Consider the following 20,751-nt stretch of genomic DNA (forward strand, 5'->3'; position numbering starts at 1 on the left):
GGGAATGTCAGTGTGATAGGGGGAGACAGGGAATGTCAGTGTGATAGGGGGAGACAGGGAATGTCAGTGGGATGGGGGGAGACAGGGAATGTCAGTGGGATGGGGGAAGACAGGGAATGTCAGTGAGATGGGGAGACAGGGAAATTCTGTGAGACAGGGGTCACATGGAATGTCAGTGGGACGGGGGAGACGGAATGTCAGTAAGACGGGGGTGACAGGGAATGTTAGTGGGACGGGGGGAGACGGGGAATATCAGTGGGACGGGGGGAGACGGGGAATATCAGTGGGACGGGGGTCACGGGGAATATCAGTGGGACAGGGGGAGACGGGGAATGTCAGTGGGACGGGGGAGACGGGGAATGTCAGTGGGACGGGGGAGACGGGGAATGTCAGTGGGACGGGGGTCACGGGGAATGTCAGTGGGACGGGGGTCACGGGGAATGTCAGTGGGACGGGGGTCACGGGGAATGTCAGTGGGACGGGGGTCACGGGGAAGGTCAGTGGGACGGGGGTCACGGGGAATGTCAGTGGGATGGGGGAGACAGGGAATGTCAGTGGGATGAGGGGAGGCAGGGAATGTCAGTGGATTGGGGAGACAGGGAATGTCAGTGGGATGGGGGAGACAAGGAATATCAGTGGGAAGCGGATACGGTATGTCGGTGTGATGGGGGAGACAGGGAATGTCAGTGGGATGGGGGGAGACGGAATGTCAGTAGGATGGGGAGGTGACAGCAAATGTCAGTGGGACGGGGGGAGACGGAATGTAAGTGGGATGGGGGAGACAGGGAATTTCAGTGGGACGGGAGAGACAGGGAATGTCAGTGGGATGGGAGGTGACAGCGAATGTCAGTGGGACGGGGGTGACGGGGAATGTCAGTGGGACGGGGGAGACGGGGAATGTCAGTGGGACGGGGGTCACGGGGAATGTCAGTGGGACGGGGGTCACAGGGAATGCCAGTGGAATGGGGAGAGACGGAATGTCTGTGGGAAGGGGAGACAGAGACTGTCACTAGGATGGGGGAGACAGGGAATGTCAGTGGGACAGGGAGACAGGGAATGTCAGTGTGATGGGGAGACAGGGAATGTCAGTGGGATGGGGGGAGACAGGGAATGTCAGTGGGATTTGGGAGACAGGGAATGTCAGTGAGATGGGGATAGACAGGGAATGTCAGTGAGATGGGGATAGACAGGGAATGTCAGTGGGAAGGGGGGACGGACTGTCAGTGGGATGGGGGAGACAGGGAATGTCAGTGGGACGGGGGAGACAGGGAATGTCAGTGGGACGGGGGAGACAGGAAATGTCAGTGGGACGGGGGAGACAGGGAATGTCAGTGGGACAGGGGAGACAGGGAATGTCAGTGGGATGGGGGAGACAGGGAATGTCAGTGGGACAGGGAGACAGGGAATGTCAGTGTGATGGGGAGACAGGGAATGTCAGTGGGATGGGGGGAGACAGGGAATGTCAATGGGATGGGGAGACAGGGTATGTCAATGTGATGGGGGAGACAGGGAATGTCAGTGTGATGGGGAGACAGGGAATGTCAGAGTGATGGGGGGAGACAGGGAATGTCAGTGTGATAGGTGGAGACAGGGAATGTCAATGGGATGGAGGGGAGACAGGGATTGTCAGTGAGATGGGGAGACAGGAGTTGTCAGTGGGATAGGGAGACAGGGAATGTCAGTGGGACGGGGAGACAGGGAATGTCACTGGGACGGGGAGACAGGGAATGTCAGTGGGACGGGGAGACGGTGTATGTCAGTGGGATGGGGGAGACAGGGAATGACAGTGGGACAGGGGAGACAGGGAATGTCAGTGGGACGGGAGACAGGGAATGTCAGTGGGACAGGGGGAGACAGGTAATGTCAGTGGGACAGGGGGAGACAGGGAATGTCAGTGGGACAGGGGGAGACAGGGAATGTCAGTGGGATCGGAGGTGACAGCGAATGTCAGTGGGATGGGGAGAGGGAATGTCAGTGGGATGGGAGGTGACAGGGTATGTCAGTGGGATGGGAGATGACAGGGAATGTCAGTGGGACGGGGGGATGGACTGTCAGTGGGATGAGGGGAGACAGGGAATGTCAATAGGATGAGGGGAGACAGCGAATGTCAGTGAGACGGGGAGACGGGGAATGTCAGTGGGATGGGGAGACGGGGAATGTCATTGGGACGGGGTGACGGGGAATGTCAGTGGGACGGGGGTTACGGGGAATGTCAGTGGGACGGGGTTACAGGGAGTGGGACGGGGGTCACAGGGAATGTCAGTGGAATGGGGAGAGAGGGAATGTCTGTGGCAAGGGGAGAGGGAATGTCAGTGGGACGGGGGGAGACGGAATGTCAGTGGGATGGGGAGGTGACAGCGAATGTCAGTGGGACGGAGAGACAGGGAAGGTCAGTGGGACGGGGAGAAAGGGAAAGTCACTGGGACGGGGAGACAGGGAATGTTAGTGGGACAGGGAGATAGGGAATGTCAGTGGTATTTAGGAGACGGAATGTCAGTGAGATGGGGGGACAGGGAATGTCAGTGGGATGGGGAGACAGAGACTGTCACTAGGATGGGGGAGACAGGGAATGTCAGTGTGATGGGGAGACAGGGAATGTCAGTGGGATGGGGGGAGACAGGGAATGTCAGTGGGATTTGGGAGACAGGGAATGTCAGTGAGATGGGGATAGACAGGGAATGTCAGTGAGATGGGGATAGACAGGGAATGTCAGTGGGAAGGGGGGACGGACTGTCAGTGGGATGGGGGAGACAGGGAATGTCAGTGGGACGGGGGTGACAGGGAATGTCAGTGGGACGGGGGGAGACGGGGAATATCAGTGGGACGGGGGTCACGGGGAATATCAGTGGGACAGGGGGAGACGGGGAATGTCAGTGGGACGGGGGAGACGGGGAATGTCAGTGGGACGGGGGAGACGGGGAATGTCAGTGGGACGGGGGTCACGGGGAATGTCAGTGGGACGGGGGTCACGGGGAATGTCAGTGGGACGGGGGTCACGGGGAATGTCAGTGGGACGGGGGCACGGGGAATGTCAGTGGGACGGGGGTCACGGGGAAGGTCAGTGGGACGGGGGTCACGGGGAATGTCAGTGGGATGGGGGAGACAGGGAATGTCAGTGGGATGAGGGGAGGCAGGGAATGTCAGTGGATTGGGGAGACAGGGAATGTCAGTGGGATGGGGGAGACAAGGAATATCAGTGGGAAGCGGATACGGTATGTCGGTGTGATGGGGGAGACAGGGAATGTCAGTGGGATGGGGGGAGACGGAATGTCAGTAGGATGGGGAGGTGACAGCGAATGTCAGTGGGACGGGGGGAGACGGAATGTAAGTGGGATGGGGGAGACAGGGAATTTCAGTGGGACGGGAGAGACAGGGAATGTCAGTGGGATGGGAGGTGACAGCGAATGTCAGTGGGACGGGGGTGACGGGGAATGTCAGTGGGACGGGGGAGACGGGGAATGTCAGTGGGACGGGGGTCACGGGGAATGTCAGTGGGACGGGGGTCACAGGGAATGCCAGTGGAATGGGGAGAGACGGAATGTCTGTGGGAAGGGGAGACAGGGAATGTCAGTGGGACAGGGGGAGACGGAATGTCAGTGGGATGGGGAGGTGTCAGGGAATGTCAGTGGGATGGGGGTGACAGGGAATGTCAGTGTGATGGGGAGACAGGGAATGTCAGTGGAATGGGGAGGCAGGGAATGTCAGTGGAATGGGGAGGCAGGGAATGTCAGTGGGATGGGGAGACAGGGAATGTCAGTGGGATGAGGGGAGACAGGGAATGTCAGTGGGATGGGGAGACAGGGAATGTCAGTGGGATGAGTTGAGACAGGGAATGTCTGTGAGACGGAATGTCAATGGGACGGGGGAGACAGGGAATATCAGTGGGGCGGGGAGACAGGGAATATCAGTGAGACGGGGAGACAGGGAATGTCAGGGGGATGGGGAGACAGGGAATGTCAGGGGGACGGGGGAGACAGGGAATGTCAGTGGGACGGGGGAGACAGGGAATGTCAGGGGGACGGGGAGACAGGGAATGTCAGTGGGGCGGGGAGACGGAATGTCAGTGGGACGGGGAGACAGGGAATATCAGTGGGACGGGGAGACAGGGAATGTCAGTGGGACGGGGGAGACAGGGAATGTCAGTGGGATGCGGGAGACGGAATGTCAGTGGGACGGGGAGACAAGGAATGTCAGTGTGATGGGGGTGACAGGGAATGTCAGTGGGATTTGGGAGACAGGGAATGTCAGTGGGATGGGGGAGACAGGGAATGTCAGTGGGATGGGGGAGACAGCGAATGTCATTGTGATGGGGAGACAGGGAATGTCAGTGGGATGGGGGAGACAGCGAATGTCAGTGGGACGGGGGGGAGACGGAATGTCAGTGGGATGGGGGGGGAGACAGGCAATGTTAGTGAGATGGGGAGACAGGGAATGTCAGTGGGATGGGGGAGACGGAATGTCAGTGTGATGGGGAGACAGGGAATGTCAGTGGGATGGGGGAGACAGGGAATGTCAGTGGGATTTGGGAGACAGGGAATGTCAGTGGGACGTGGGTGACAGGGATCGTCAGTGGGACAGGGGTCACAGGGAATGTCAGTGGAATGGGGAGAGACAGGGAATGTCTGTGGGAAGGGGAGACAGGGTATGTCAGTATGATGGGGGGGAGACGGAATGTCAGTAGGATGGGGAGGTGACAGCGAATGTCAGTGGGACGGAGAGACAGGGAATGTCAGTGGGATGGGGGTGACAAGGAATGTATGTGGAATGGGGAGATAGGGAAGGTCAGTGGGATGAGGGGAGACAGAGAATGAATGTGGGACGGAGAGACAGGGAATGTCAGTGGGACAGGGGATCGACTGTCAGTGGGATGAGGGGAGACAGGGAATGTCAGTGGGATGAGGGGAGACAGGGAATGTCAGTGGGACGGGGGAGACAGGGAATGTCAGTGAGACGGGGAGATGGAATGTCAATGGGACGGGGGAGACAGGGAATGTCAGTGGTACAGGGAGACAGTGAATATCAGTGGGGCGGGGAGACAGGGAATGTCAATGGGATGGGGAGACAGGGTATGTCAATGTGATGGGGGAGACAGGGAATGTCAGTGTGATGGGGAGACAGGGAATGTCAGAGTGATGGGGGAGACAGGGAATGTCAGTGTGATAGGTGGAGACAGGGAATGTCAGTGTGATGGGGAGACAGGGAATGTCAGTGTGATGGGGAGACAGGGAATGTCAGTGTGATGGGGAGACAGGGAATGTCAGAGTGATGGGGGAGACAGGGAATGTCAGTGTGATAGGTGGAGACAGGGAATGTCAGTGGGATGGAGGGGAGACAGGGATTGTCAGTGAGATGGGGAGACAGGAGTTGTCAGTGGGATAGGGAGACAGGGAATGTCAGTGGGACGGGGAGACAGGGAATGTCACTGGGACGGGGAGACAGGGAATGTCACTGGGACGGGGAGACAGGGAATGTCAGTGGGACGGGGAGACGGGGTATGTCAGTGGGATGGGGGAGACAGGGAATGACAGTGGGACAGGGGAGACAGGGAATGACAGTGGGACAGGGGAGACAGGGAATGTCAGTGGGACGGGAGACAGGGAATGTCAGTGGGACAGGAGGAGACAGGTAATGTCAGTGGGACAGGGGGAGACAGGGAATGTCAGTGGGACAGGGGGAGACAGGGAATGTCAGTGGGATGGGAGGTGACAGCGAATGTCAGTGGGATGGGGAGAGGGAATGTCAGTGGGATGGGGAGACGGGGAATGTCATTGGGACGGGGTGACGGGGAATGTCAGTGGGATGGGGGAGACAGGGAATGACAGTGGGACAGGGGAGACAGGGAATGTCAGTGGGACGGGAGACAGGGAATGTCAGTGGGACAGGGGAAGACAGGTAATGTCAGTGGGACAGGGGGAGACAGGGAATGTCAGTGGGACAGGGGGAGACAGGGAATGTCAGTGGGATGGGAGGTGACAGCGAATGTCAGTGGGATGGGGAGAGGGAATGTCAGTGGGATGGGAGGTGACAGGGTATGTCAGTGGGATGGGAGATGACAGGGAATGTCAGTGGGACGGGGGGATGGACTGTCAGTGGGATGAGGGGAGACAGGGAATGTCAATAGGATGAGGGGAGACAGCGAATGTCAGTGAGACGGGGAGACGGGGAATGCCAGTGGGATGGGGAGACGGGGAATGTCATTGGGACGGGGTGACGGGGAATGTCAGTGGGACGGGGGTTACGGGGAATGTCAGTGGGACGGGGTTACAGGGAGTGGGACGGGGGTCACAGGGAATGTCAGTGGAATGGGGAGAGACAGGGAATGTCTGTGGCAAGGGGAGAGGGAATGTCAGTGGGACGGGGGGAGACGGAATGTCAGTGGGATGGGGAGGTGACAGCGAATGTCAGTGGGACGGAGAGACAGGGAAGGTCAGTGGGACGGGGAGAAAGGGAAAGTCACTGGGACGGGGAGACAGGGAATGTTAGTGGGACAGGGAGATAGGGAATGTCAGTGGTATTTGGGAGACGGAATGTCAGTGAGATGGGGGGACAGGGAATGTCAGTGGGATGGGGAGACAGAGACTGTCACTAGGATGGGGGAGACAGGGAATGTCAGTGGGACAGGGAGACAGGGAATGTCAGTGTGATGGGGAGACAGGGAATGTCAGTGGGATGGGGGGAGACAGGGAATGTCAGTGGGATTTGGGAGACAGGGAATGTCAGTGAGATGGGGATAGACAGGGAATGTCAGTGAGATGGGGATAGACAGGGAATGTCAGTGGGAAGGGGGGACGGACTGTCAGTGGGATGGGGGAGACAGGGAATGTCAGTGGGACGGGGGAGACAGGGAATGTCAGTGGGACGGGGGAGACAGGAAATGTCAGTGGGACGGGGGAGACAGGGAATGTCAGTGGGACAGGGGAGACAGGGAATGTCAGTGGGATGGGGGAGACAGGGAATGTCAGTGGGACAGGGAGACAGGGAATGTCAGTGTGATGGGGAGACAGGGAATGTCAGTGGGATGGGGGGAGACAGGGAATGTCAATGGGATGGGGAGACAGGGTATGTCAATGTGATGGGGGAGACAGGGAATGTCAGTGTGATGGGGAGACAGGGAATGTCAGAGTGATGGGGGGAGACAGGGAATGTCAGTGTGATAGGTGGAGACAGGGAATGTCAGTGGGATGGAGGGGAGACAGGGATTGTCAGTGAGATGGGGAGACAGGAGTTGTCAGTGGGATAGGGAGACAGGGAATGTCAGTGGGACGGGGAGACAGGGAATGTCACTGGGACGGGGAGACAGGGAATGTCACTGGGACGGGGAGACAGGGAATGTCAGTGGGACGGGGAGACGGTGTATGTCAGTGGGATGGGGGAGACAGGGAATGACAGTGGGACAGGGGAGACAGGGAATGTCAGTGGGACGGGAGACAGGGAATGTCAGTGGGACAGGGGGAGACAGGTAATGTCAGTGGGACAGGGGGAGACAGGGAATGTCAGTGGGACAGGGGGAGACAGGGAATGTCAGTGGGATGGGAGGTGACAGCGAATGTCAGTGGGATGGGGAGAGGGAATGTCAGTGGGATGGGAGGTGACAGGGTATGTCAGTGGGATGGGAGATGACAGGGAATGTCAGTGGGACGGGGGGATGGACTGTCAGTGGGATGAGGGGAGACAGGGAATGTCAATAGGATGAGGGGAGACAGCGAATGTCAGTGAGACGGGGAGACGGGGAATGTCAGTGGGATGGGGAGACGGGGAATGTCATTGGGACGGGGTGACGGGGAATGTCAGTGGGACGGGGGTTACGGGGAATGTCAGTGGGACGGGGTTACAGGGAGTGGGACGGGGGTCACAGGGAATGTCAGTGGAATGGGGAGAGAGGGAATGTCTGTGGCAAGGGGAGAGGGAATGTCAGTGGGACGGGGGGAGACGGAATGTCAGTGGGATGGGGAGGTGACAGCGAATGTCAGTGGGACGGAGAGACAGGGAAGGTCAGTGGGACGGGGAGAAAGGGAAAGTCACTGGGACGGGGAGACAGGGAATGTTAGTGGGACAGGGAGATAGGGAATGTCAGTGGTATTTAGGAGACGGAATGTCAGTGAGATGGGGGGACAGGGAATGTCAGTGGGATGGGGAGACAGAGACTGTCACTAGGATGGGGGAGACAGGGAATGTCAGTGGGACAGGGAGACAGGGAATGTCAGTGTGATGGGGAGACAGGGAATGTCAGTGGGATGGGGGGAGACAGGGAATGTCAGTGGGATTTGGGAGACAGGGAATGTCAGTGAGATGGGGATAGACAGGGAATGTCAGTGAGATGGGGATAGACAGGGAATGTCAGTGGGAAGGGGGGACGGACTGTCAGTGGGATGGGGGAGACAGGGAATGTCAGTGGGACGGGGGTGACAGGGAATGTCAGTGGGACGGGGGAGACAGGAAATGTCAGTGGGACGGGGGAGACAGGGAATGTCAGTGGGACAGGGGAGACAGGGAATGTCAGTGGGATGGGGGAGACAGGGAATGTCAGTGGGACAGGGAGACAGGGAATGTCAGTGTGATGGGGAGACAGGGAATGTCAGTGGGATGGGGGGAGACAGGGAATGTCAGTGGGATTTGGGAGACAGGGAATGTCAGTGAGATGGGGATAGACAGGGAATGTCAGTGAGATGGGGATAGACAGGGAATGTCAGTGGGAAGGGGGGACGGACTGTCAGTGGGATGGGGGAGACAGGGAATGTCAGTGGGACGGGGGAGACAGGGAATGTCAGTGGGACGGGGGAGACAGGAAATGTCAGTGGGACGGGGGAGACAGGGAATGTCAGTGGGACAGGGGAGACAGGGAATGTCAGTGGGATGGGGGAGACAGGGAATGTCAGTGGGACAGGGAGACAGGGAATGTCAGTGTGATGGGGAGACAGGGAATGTCAGTGGGATGGGGGGAGACAGGGAATGTCAGTGGGATTTGGGAGACAGGGAATGTCAGTGAGATGGGGATAGACAGGGAATGTCAGTGAGATGGGGATAGACAGGGAATGTCAGTGGGATGGGGGGAGACGGAATGTCAGTAGGATGGGGAGGTGACAGCCAATGTCAGTGGGATGGGGGGAGACGGAATGTAAGTGGGATGGGGGAGACAGGGAATTTCAGTGGAACGGGGGGAGACAGGGAATGTCAGTGGGATGGGGAGACAGGGAATGTCAGTGGGATGGGGGTGACAGTGAATGTATGTGGAATGGGGAGACAGGGAATGTCAGTGGGATGAGCGGAGACAGGGAATGTCAGTGGGATGGGGGTGACAGTGAATGTATGTGGGATGAGCGGAGACAGGGAATGTCAGTGGGATGGGAGGTGACAGCGAATGTCAGTGGGACGGGGGGACGGACTGTCAGTGGGATGAGGGGAGACAGGGAATGTCAGTGGGATGAGGGGAGACGGAATGTCAGTGGGATGAGGGGAGACGGAATGTCAGTGGGATGGGGGAGACAGGGAATGTCAGTGGGACGGGGGAGACAGGGAATTTCAAGTGGGATGGGGGGAGACAGGGAATGTCAGTGGGATGAGTTGAGACAGGGAATGTCAGTGAGACGGAATGACAATGGCACGGGAAGACAGAGAATATCAGTGGGGCGGGGAGACGGAATATCAGTGAGACTGGGAGACAGGGAATGTCAATGGGATGGGGAGTCAGGGAAATTCTGTGAGACAGGGGTCACATGGAATGTCAGTGGGACGGGGGTGACAGGGAATGTCAGTGGAATGGGGAGGTAGGGAATGTCAGTGGGATGGGGAGACAGGGAATGTCAGTGGGATGGGGAGACAGGGAATGTCAGTGGGATGAGTTGAGACAGGGAATATCTGTGAGACGGAATGTCAATGGGACGGGGGAGACAGGGAATATCAGTGGGGCGGGGAGACAGGGAATATCAGTGAGACGGGGAGACAGGGAATGTCAGGGGGACAGGGGAGACAGGGAATGTCAGTGGGATGGGGGAGACAGGGAATGTCAGGGGGACGGGGGAGACAGGGAATGTCAGTGGGATGGGGGAGACAGGGAATGTCAGTGGGACGGGGGAGACAGGGAATGTCAGGGGGACGGGGAGACAGGGAATGTCAGTGGGGCGGGGAGACGGAATGTCAGTGGGACGGGGAGACAGGGAATGTCAATGGGATGGGGAGTCAGGGAAATTCTGTGAGACAGGGGTCACATGGAATATCAGTGGGACGGGGGTGACGGGGAATGTCAGTGGAATGGGGAGGTAGGGAATGTCAGTGGGATGGGGAGACAGGGAATGTCAGTGGGATGAGTTGAGACAGGGAATATCTGTGAGACGGAATGTCAATGGGACGGGGGAGACAGGGAATATCAGTGGGGCGGGGAGACAGGGAATATCAGTGAGACGGGGAGACAGGGAATGTCAGGGGGACAGGGGAGACAGGGAATGTCAGTGGGATGGGGGAGACAGGGAATGTCAGGGGGACGGGGGAGACAGGGAATGTCAGTGGGATGGGGGAGACAGGGAATGTCAGTGGGACGGGGGAGACAGGGAATGTCAGGGGGACGGGGAGACAGGGAATGTCAGTGGGGCGGGGAGACGGAATGTCAGTGGGACGGGGAGACAGGGAATGTCAGTGGGACGGGGGAGACAGGGAATGTCAGTGGGGCGGGGAGACAGGGAATGTCAGTGGGGCGGGGAGACATGAATGTCAGTGGGACGGGGAGACAGGGAATTTCAGTGGGACGGGGGAGACAGGGAATGTCAGGGGGACGGGGAGACAGGGAATGTCAGTGGGGCGGGGAGACGGAATGTCAGTGGGACGGGGAGACAGGGAATGTCAGTGGGACGGGGGAGACAGGGAATGTCAGTGGGACGGGGGAGACAGGGAATGTCAGGGGGACGGGGGAGACAGGGAATGTCAGGGGGACGGGGGAGACAGGGAATGTCAGTGGGGCGGGGAGACAGGGAATGTCAGTGGGACGGGGGAGACAGGGAATGTCAGGGGGACGGGGGAGACAGGGAATGTCGGGGGGACGGGGAATGTCAGTGGGACGGGGAATGTCAGTGGGGCGGGGAGACGGAATGTAAGTGGGATGGGGGAGACAGGGAATTTCAGTGAGACGGGGGTGACAGGGAATGTCAGTGGGATGGGAGGTGACAGCGAATGTCAGTGGGACGGGGGTCACAGGGAATGTCAGTGGAATGGGGAGAGACAGGGAATGTCTGTGGGAAGGGGAGACAGGGAATGTCAGTGGGACGGGGGAGACGGAATGTCAGTAGGATGGGGAGGTGTCAGGGAATGTCAGTGTGATGGGGAGACAGGGAATGTCAGTGGGATGGGGGAGACAGAGAATGTCAGTGGGATGGGGAGACAGGGAATGTCAGTGGGATGAGGGGAGACAGGGAATGTCAGTGGGATGGGGAGACAGGGAATGTCAGTGGGATGGGGGAGACAGGGAATGTCAGTCGGACGGGGTGACAGGGAATGTATGTGGGATGGGAAGACAGGGAATGTGCTTGGAATAGTGGGGGGCGGGGGGAGAGTGCAAACCATGACAGTGTGCTGGTAGATGGAGATTGATGTCAGTGGACCAGAGTAACTGTGCAAGTGGGAATGGGAGAAGGAGACTGATGTTGGAACGGTGGGGTGGGAGGGATCGAGGTGACAGGTTTAATAGGGACTGATGTCGGAAGGGTGGCAGTGGGAGACAGAGAAATGGTGACATGCAGGAGGGAAAATGATGGGGGGTGGTAGGTGTATATCAGCTGATTGTGGTGCAGTCCAATCAAAATGAGTGTCACGTTCACTGAGACAGTGTGTCTCGGTGGTGTGAGCGTGCGGACATCTCGGTGGTGTGAGCGTGCGGACGTCTGGGTGGTGTGAGCGTGCGGACGTCTGGGTGGCATGAGGACGTCTGGGTGGCGTGAGCGTGCGGACGTCTGGGTGGCGTGAGCGTGCGGACGTCTGGGTGGCGTGAGGACGTCTGGGTGGTGTGAAACATAGAAAACCTACAGCACAATACAGGCCCATTGGCCCACAATGTTGTGCTGAACATGTGCTTAACTTTAGAAATTACCTAGGGTTACCCGTAGCCCTCTATTTTTCTGAGTTCCATGTACCTGTCCAGGAGTCTCTTAAAAGACCCTATCATATCCACCTCCACCACCGTCGCCGGCAGCCCATTACACACACTCACCACTCTCTGCGTAAAAAACCTACCCCTGACATCTCCTCTGTACCTACTTCCAAGCACCTTAAAACTATGCCCTCTCATGTTAGCTGTTTCAGCACCGGGAAAAAGTCTTGGAATATCCATATGATCAATGTCTCTCATCATCTTGTACAACTCTATCGGTTCACCTGTCATCCTCTGTCACTCCAAGGAGAAAAGGTCGAGTTCACTCAACCTATTCTCATAAGGCATGCTCCCCAGTCCAGGCAACATCCTTGTAAATCTCCTCTGCACCCTTTCTATGGTTTCCACATCCTCCTGTAGTGAGGTGACCAGAACTGAGCACAGTACTCCAAGTGCGGTCTGACCAGAGTCCTATATAGATGTAACATTACCTCTTGGTTCTTAAAACTCAATCACATCATTGATGAAGGCTAATACACCAAATGCCTTCTTAACCACAGAGTCAACCTGTGTAGCAGCTTTGAGTGTCCTATGGACTCAGACCCCAAGATCCCTCTGATCCTCCATACTGCCAAGAGTCTTACCATTAATACTATATTCTGTCATCATATTTGACCTACCAAAATGACCCACTTCACACTTGTCTGGGTTGAACTCCATCTGCCACTTCTCAGCCCAGTTTTGCATTCTATCAATGTCCTGCTGTAACCACTGACAGCCCTCCACACTATCCACAACACCTCCAACCTTTGTGTCATCAGCAAACTTACTAACCCATTCCTCCACTTCCTCATCCAGGTCATTTATAAAAATCACGAAGAGTAAGGGTCCCAGAATAGATCCCTGAGGCACTCCACTGCTGACCGACCTCCATGCAGAATATGACCCATCTATAACCACTCTTTGCCTTCTGTGGGTAAACCAGTTCTGGATCCACAAAGCAAGGTCCCTTTGGATCCCATGTGAGTTGGGGTTTGGACGGTGTGAGGGAGCTGGCTGTCTGGACAGTGTGAGAAAGCGGGCCGTCTGGACAGTGTGATGGGCGGGCTGTCTGAGACGTGTGAGAGAGCGGGAACCTATGCGGTGTGAGGGAGCTGGCTGTCTGGACAGTGTGAGAAAGCGGGCCGTCTGGACAGTGTGATGGGCGGGCTGTCTGAGACGTGTGAGTGTGCGAGAGAGTAGTGAATCTGTGGAATGCTCTGACACAGAGCGTGGCGAAGGCCAAGTCCGTGTGTATTGAAGGTGGAAGTTGATCGTTTCCTGATCGGTCAGGGCATCAATGGATATGGTGAAAGGCAGGTGCATGGATTTGAGTGGGATCTGGGTTCAGTTGTGATGGTGGAGCAGACTCGATGGGTTGAATGGCCTTATTCTGCTCTTATGTCTTATGGGTGGAGACCATAGTCTTGGAGAGTCCAAAGCTACAGGAAACAAATATACCAGACAGATAATGCCAGACTAGGTATAAGATATACCAGTCAGGTAATACCAGACCAGGTATAAGATATACCAGACAGGTAATACCAGACCAGGTATAAGATATACCAGACAGGTAATACCAGACCAGGTATAAGATATACCAGACAGGTAATACCAGACCAGGTATAAGATATACCAGACAGGTAATACCAGACCAGGTATAAGATATACCAGATGGGTAACTTCTTTACACAGAGGGTAATGAGGAGCTGCCACATCTGGTGGCTCTGGCGGATACTATTGCCAAATTTGAGGCCTTGGGAGGGGCGTGGATTAACAGGGAGGTTGCCATGGGCCAGTAAATTGAAGGGCCTGGTTTCCTCTGTAACCTTGTCCTCTCTATCCTCAGCTCCATCTCTAATTTCTCACTACTTTATACTCCCCCTAATCCAGGCTACCCTTATTCTCTTCTTCCTCAGTCAGTCTATGTGCCCTCCTTCCCCCTCTTAATTACCTCTTCTCCCCTCTCCTACCACTTCCCCGCCCCTCCACCCCTCAGTCGCATTCCTCAATCTCCATACCCTACCGCTCCCAGATACCCTCACTCTACCTCCCTCAACCCAACCTCCCCGCTCGCTCACTCTCCCTCCTCCCCATGCACATCCCCTCCCCCAATTCTCCCTCACTCCGCAACACTGCCCAACCTTTCCCTTCTAAAAACTTCTGCATACCTCTTAACCCTCCTTCTTCTCCTTCTGACTTTTAAGGTAAGTTGGTACCTCCTACCCTTCACTCCAGGACCTCACCTCAATTGCAGCCGCTTCGAGTAAACTTCGCCCGGCCAGATGAACACTTCCGGGTCACTCCGCGCTTAACTTCCGGCGCTACGTGGCCGCGCCTCGCGGATTGGTGTGTGTGTTTGTGTAAGTGCGTGTATGAGTGTGTGTGTATGTGTGTCTGTATGAGCATGTCAGTGTCTGTCTCTGTGAGTGTATGTATGAGCATGTCAGTGTCTGTCTCTGTGAGTGTATGTATGAGTGTGCCAGTGTCTGTGTGTCTGTATGAGCATGTCAGTGTCTGTCACTGTGAGTGTATCACGTGTGTGTATCTGTGAGTGTATGTATGTGTGTCAGTGTCTGTGTGTCTGAGTGTGTGTATGTGTGTCTGTATGAGCATGTCAGTGTCTGTCACTGTGAGTGTATCAGTGGGTGTCTGAGTGTGTCAGTGTGTGCATGTATGTGGGTCTGTGTGTGCATCAGTGTCTATGAGAGTCTCATTGTGTCTGTATAAGTGTGTCAGTGTGTGTATGTATAAGTGTTTCTGTGTGTGGCTCACTGAGTGTGTCTGTATGAGTGTCTCAGTGTGTGTGTGTGGGGGGGTCTCACTCTGTGTGTGTGTGTGTGTGTGTGTGTGTGTATCATTGTGCCACACTGAGTGTGTCCCCAGCGAGTCTTTATGAATGTGTCACGCTGTGTCCCACAGTGTCAGTATCACATAGTGTGTGTCACTCTATAACAGTTTGTGCATGTGTGAGTCAGTGTTTTTGTGAGTATCCACATGCACAGTGACATTGTGTGTATTGGTGTGACGGGTCGCGTATGTCTGGTGTTACTCATACTTCTGCATGCTCTTCTTTGTCCAGCTCGGCTTTCAACACTCATCAGCTCACAAGTTCAAACAGTTTGTTGAAGTAAATTTACAAAGATGATAGAAAGGACAGGCAGGAGATGAGGCTTAATCACAGGCAGTGGGATGAGTTACAGGGCCATAGAGGCGTGGTGCAGTTAAAACAGAAAACAACCAATACGAGACAAAGTGTTACATTTGAATCCACGCAGCATAAGAAATAAAATGGACGATCTTGAAATTTAGATACCAGATTGGCAAGTATGACATTGTGGCTGTCTCTGAAACTGGGCTAAAAGATGGCTGCCATTGGGAGCTGAATGTCCAAGGATATACGGTGTATCGGAAAGACAGGTTAGTAGGCAGAGGGGGTGGTGTGGCTCTGTATAAGAAATAATATTAAATCATTGGAAGGGGATGACATAGGATTGGAAGGTGTAGCGTCTCTATGGGTTGAGTTAAGAAATAGCAAGGGTAAAATGGCAGTTGTATACAGGCCTCCAAACCAGCCAGGATGTGGATTACAAATTACAACAGGATATAGAAAAGGTGTGTCAGAAAGGCAATGTCATGATAATCGTTGGGGATTTTAACGTGAAAGTGGATTGGGAAAACCAGGCCAGTACTGGACCTCGAGAGAGAATTTGTAGAATGTCTACGAGATGGCTTTTTAGAACAGCTTGTTGTTGAGCCCAATAGGGGATCGGCTGTGCTGGATTTGAATCTCATGTGGATAGGGTGGTGAAGAAAGCTTTCGGTATGCTGGCCTTTATAAATCAGAGCATTGAGTATAGGAGTTGGGATGTAATGGTAAAATTGTACCATGTATTGGTAAGGCCGAATTTGGAGTATTGTGTACAGTTCTGGTCACTGAATTATAGGAAAGATGTCAACAAAATAGAGACAGTACAGAGGAGATTTACTAGAATGTTATCTGGGTTTCAGCACCCAAGTTACAGGGAAAGGCTGAACAAGTTAGGTCTTTATTCTTTGGAGCGTAGAAGGTTGAGGGGGGACTTGATAGAGATATTTAAAATAATGAGGGGGATAGATCGAGTTGACGTGGATAGGCTTTTTCCATTGAGGGTAGGGGAGATTCAAACAAGATGACATGAGAGTTAGGGGGCAAAAGTTTAGGGGTAACACGAGGGGGAACTTCTTTACTCAGAAAGTGGTAGCTGTGTGGAACGAGCTTCCAGTAGAAGTGGTAGAGGCAGGTTTGGTATTGTCATTTAAAGTAAAATTGGACAGGTATATGGACAGGAAAGGAATGGAGGGTTATGGGCTGAGTGCGGGCCAGTGGGACTAGGTGAGTGTAAGCGTCGGCACAGACTAGAACGGCTGAGATGGCCTGTTTCCGTGCTGTAATTGTTATATGGGTATTATGCAGTGATCCAGGGGTGATAAGAGAGCTTAAGGTTAAGGAACCCTGGGGGAACAGTGATCACAATATGACTGAGTTCACTTTGAAATTTGAGGAGAAACTAAATTCCAATGTGTTGGTATTTCAGTGGAATAAAAAAATATTACAGTGGCATGAAAGGTGAACTGGTCAAGGTTGACAGGAAAGGAACATTTACAGGAGGACAGCAGAGCAGCAATGGCTGGAGTTTCTGTGAAAATGAGGGAAGTGCAAGACAGATATATTCCAAATAGGAAGAAATTTTTGAATGGAAGAAGGAGACTACCATGGCTGACAAGTGAAGTCAGAGCCAAAGTAAAAGCAAAAGAGAGGCATACAAGGAAGCCAAAGCCAGTGGGAAGACAGAGGATTGGGAAGCTTTTAAAAACTTGCAGAAGGAAACTAAGAAGATCATTAGGAAGGAAAAGAATTAGGAAAGGAAGCTGGCGACTAATATTAAAGAAGATACTAAAAGCTTTTGTAAGTATGGAAAAGGTAAAAGAGAGTTAAGGGTAGATATAGGACCAATAGAAAATGACACTGGAAATATTGTAATGAGAGACGCAGAGATGGCAGAGAAACTGAATGTGTATTTTGCATCGGTCTTCACAGTGGAAACATCTGCAGTAAACCGAACATTCAAGAGTGTCAGGGAAATAAGACAATAAGATATAGGAGCAGAAGTGGGCCATTTGGCCCATTGAGTCTGCTCTGCCATTCAATCATGGGCTGATCCAATTCTTCCGGTCATCCCCACTCCCCTGTCTTCACTCCATACCCTTTGATGCCCTGGCTAATCAAGAAACTATCTATCTCTGCTTTAAATACACCAAATGATTTGGCCTCCACAGCTGCTCATGGCAACAAATTCCACAAATTTACCACCCTCTGACTAAAGTAATTTCTCTGCATTTCAGTTCTAAATGGATGTCCCTCAAACCTGAAGTCGTGCCCTCTTTGTCCTAGACTCCCTACCATGGGAAATAACTTTGCCATATTTAATCTGTTCAGGCCTTTTAACATTTGGAATGTTTCTATGAGATCCCCCCTCATTCTCCTGAACTCCAGGGAATACAGCCCAAGAGCTGTCAGACGTTCCTCATACAGTAACCCTTTCATTCCTGGAATCATTCTCATGAATCTTCTCTGAGCCCTCTCCAATGTCAGTACATTCTTTCTAAAATAAGGAGCCCAAAACTGTACACAATACTCGACAAGTGTGGTCTCACGAGTGCATTATGGAGCCTCAACACCACAGTCTGGCTCTTATATTCTGTACCTCTAGAAATGAATGCCAACATTGCATTCACCTATTAAATGGTGAAGGCCTCGATAGAGTGGATGTGGAGAGGATGTTTTCAATGGTGGGAGTGTCTAAGACCAGAGGACACAGCCTCAGAATATAGGGATACCCTTTTAGAGCAGAGATGAGGAGGAATTGCTTTAGCTAGAGAGAGGTGAACCTGTGAAATTCTTTGCTACAGGCAGCTATGGAGGCCAAGTATTTAAAGACTGAGGTTGATATATTCTTGATTGGACAGGGCATGAAGCGATACAGGGAGAAAGCAGATTGGGCTGAGAGGAAATATGGATCAGCCATGAGGAAATAGCAGAGCAGACTCGATGGGCCAAATGGACAAATTCTGCTTCTGTACCTTATAGTCTTATGGTAATGACTGTTCCTGAACCTGGTGGTGTGAGTCCTGGAGCTCCTGTACTATCTTCATGATGGCAGAAGTGAGAAGGTACACACTTCATTGTTCTCAAAGGAAATTACAGTGTCACAGTAGTGTTACGTACGCACAACCCACACCTGGAGCTGGTTTTGCTGTTAACAAATCCACTCCACACACGAAGCATCACCATCAGTGATCTTCAATGAATATCCTTTCAACACAAGTGGTACCACACCCGAATTCAGCTACGGGACATCCCAAAGTGGTGGCCACAGGATACGCAAACAGAATCCGCGTATGGATTATCACCAACAGTAGCTTATCACAAAGCAGACTCTCTTCCAGGAGAAACTACCACCCAGGCAAGGGTTGACGCACCGGTAGATTCCACAAGGTTATCCAACCACACAATGTGATAGCCACTTATCCGGTCCCACCACATTCGAAATAACTCCAACAGTGATTTGCCACAGGGGTGCCTTTCTTCAGTGAATTACCACACCCAGACAAAGGGTAAACACACACGTGGTACTCACAAAGGTTTTCCCTCACCAGAGAATTCACTCCTGTGGATTAACTAAGTGACAATCACACTTTCGTATCCGAATGGAAACAAACTCACCCTCACGGGCTACTTAGAGAGAGAGTCCAAACAGTGATCTCTTTGTCACTAGGTTTCTTCTGTTTCAAACCTTCCTCTCTTCTCTACAAACTTCTTCTAGTTGCAGGATACTTGTGAGAGTCATTTATCAATATCTGGATCGATCTCAACTCACCCTTTTTAGGCTACTGAAAGTTTAAACCAGCAACTGACTCACTGGTGGCTTCCATTGACCAAATCCATCTTGACTCTAACTGTGTGTGTCTGTGCGTCCTTGTATATTGAAAGCAAGACACGAGAAACCACAACATTCAATGTCCATCAAATAACTCCACCTCTCTCACCACAGTAACCAAGCAACTCTGCAGTCAGCAGAAATCCAACAGTGTTTAAAAGTCAGTCTCATTCTTTTCGGCATTTTAAAGTGAAAGTCCACAGAAAAAATGAACCCTAGGGTATATAACAGTAGCACTACAAGTGCACAGATATACAAATATTAGAAGACAAGTAAGAAAGAATAAAAATTAAGTTACATTAAAAGTTAGATGTAAAAGATTTAGAAATTAAAGATTACAATGTTTTCAAGATTTCCAAGTTCACATTGATAAGATGGTAGTGCAAGAATTACTGTAATATTATACAGTAATGGGTGTACATTCACAACATCCTGATAAGAAGTGACAGTGGTATTGAACCATAGAACCATAGAACACTACAGCACAGAAAACAGGCCATTCGGCCTTTCTAGTCTGTGCCGAAACTTTACTCTGCTAGTCCCATTGAGCTGCACCCAGTCCATAACCCTCCAGAGCACGCCCATCCAATTTATTCTTAAAACTTAAGAGTGAGCCCGCATTTACCACATCAGATGGTAGCTCGTTCCACACTCCCACCACTCTCTGAGTGAGGAAGTTCCCCCTAAACCTTTCCCCTTTCACCCTAAAGCCATGTCCTCTCGTATTTTTCTCTCCTAATCTAAGTGGAGGGAGCCTACTCGCATTTACTCTGTCAATACCCCTCATAATTTTGTAAACCTCTATCAAATCCCCCTCAGTCTTCTACTCTCCAAGGAATAAAATCCTAACCTGCTCAATCTTTCCCTGTAGCTCAACTCCTGAAGACCCGGCAACATCCCAGTAAATCTTCTCTGCACTCTTTCAATCTTACTGATATCCTTCCTATATTTAGGTGACCAGAACTGTACACAATACTCCAACACGAGGAAATCTGCAGATGCTGGAAATTCAAGCAACACACACAAAATGCTGGTGGAACGCAGCAGGCTAGGCAGCATCTATAGGAAGAAGTACAGTCAACATTTTGGGCCGAGACCCTTCGTCAGGACGAACTGAAAGAAGAGATAGTAAGAGATTTGAAAGTGGGAGGGGGAGGGGAAATCCGAAATGATAGGAGAAGACAGGAGAGGGAGGGATAAAGCTAAGAGCTGGAAAGTTGATTGGCAAAAGGCCATCCCTTCCCACTGATCTCCCTCCTGGCACTTATTCTTGTAAGTGGAACAAGTGCTACACCTGCCCTTACACTTCTTCCCTCACCACCATTCAGGGCCCCAGACAGTCCTTCCAGGTGAGGCGACACTTCACCTGTGAGTCAGCTGGTGTGGTATACTGCGTCCAGTGCTCCCAGTGCGGCCTTTTATATATTGGTGAGACTGGGAGACCGTTTCACTGAACACCTACGCTCTGTCCGCCAGAGAAAGCAGGATCTCCCAGTGGCCACATATTTTAATTCCACGTCCCATTCCCATTCTGATATGTCAATCCATGGCCTCCTCTACTGTCAAGATGAAGCCACACTCAGGTTGGAAGAACAACACCTTATATACCGGCTGGGTAGCCTCCAACCTGATGGCATGAACATTGATTTCTCTAACTTC

The 20,751-nt window shown here is 52.9% G+C and overlaps 1 protein-coding gene across 3 annotated transcripts in view; it reads right to left on the reverse strand.

The window, feature by feature from the left end:
- Positions 1 to 14,428, reverse strand: part of LOC140726062 (dynactin subunit 1-like) — a 225,943-nt gene extending 211,515 nt beyond the window's left edge. The window contains exon 1 of one of the 3 annotated variants that reach the window (XM_073041983.1): positions 14,359 to 14,428. The gene's annotated coding sequence lies outside the window, so the exon portion shown is untranslated. Of the gene's footprint in view, positions 1 to 14,283 lie in introns of all 3 variants that reach the window. The other 2 variants (XM_073041984.1, XM_073041985.1) reach the window with 2 other exon arrangements.
- Positions 14,429 to 20,751: the final 6,323 nt, after the last annotated feature.

This window comes from Hemitrygon akajei, chromosome 4, assembly GCF_048418815.1.
Source record: "Hemitrygon akajei chromosome 4, sHemAka1.3, whole genome shotgun sequence".
NCBI classification, from domain to species: Eukaryota; Metazoa; Chordata; class Chondrichthyes; order Myliobatiformes; family Dasyatidae; genus Hemitrygon; species Hemitrygon akajei.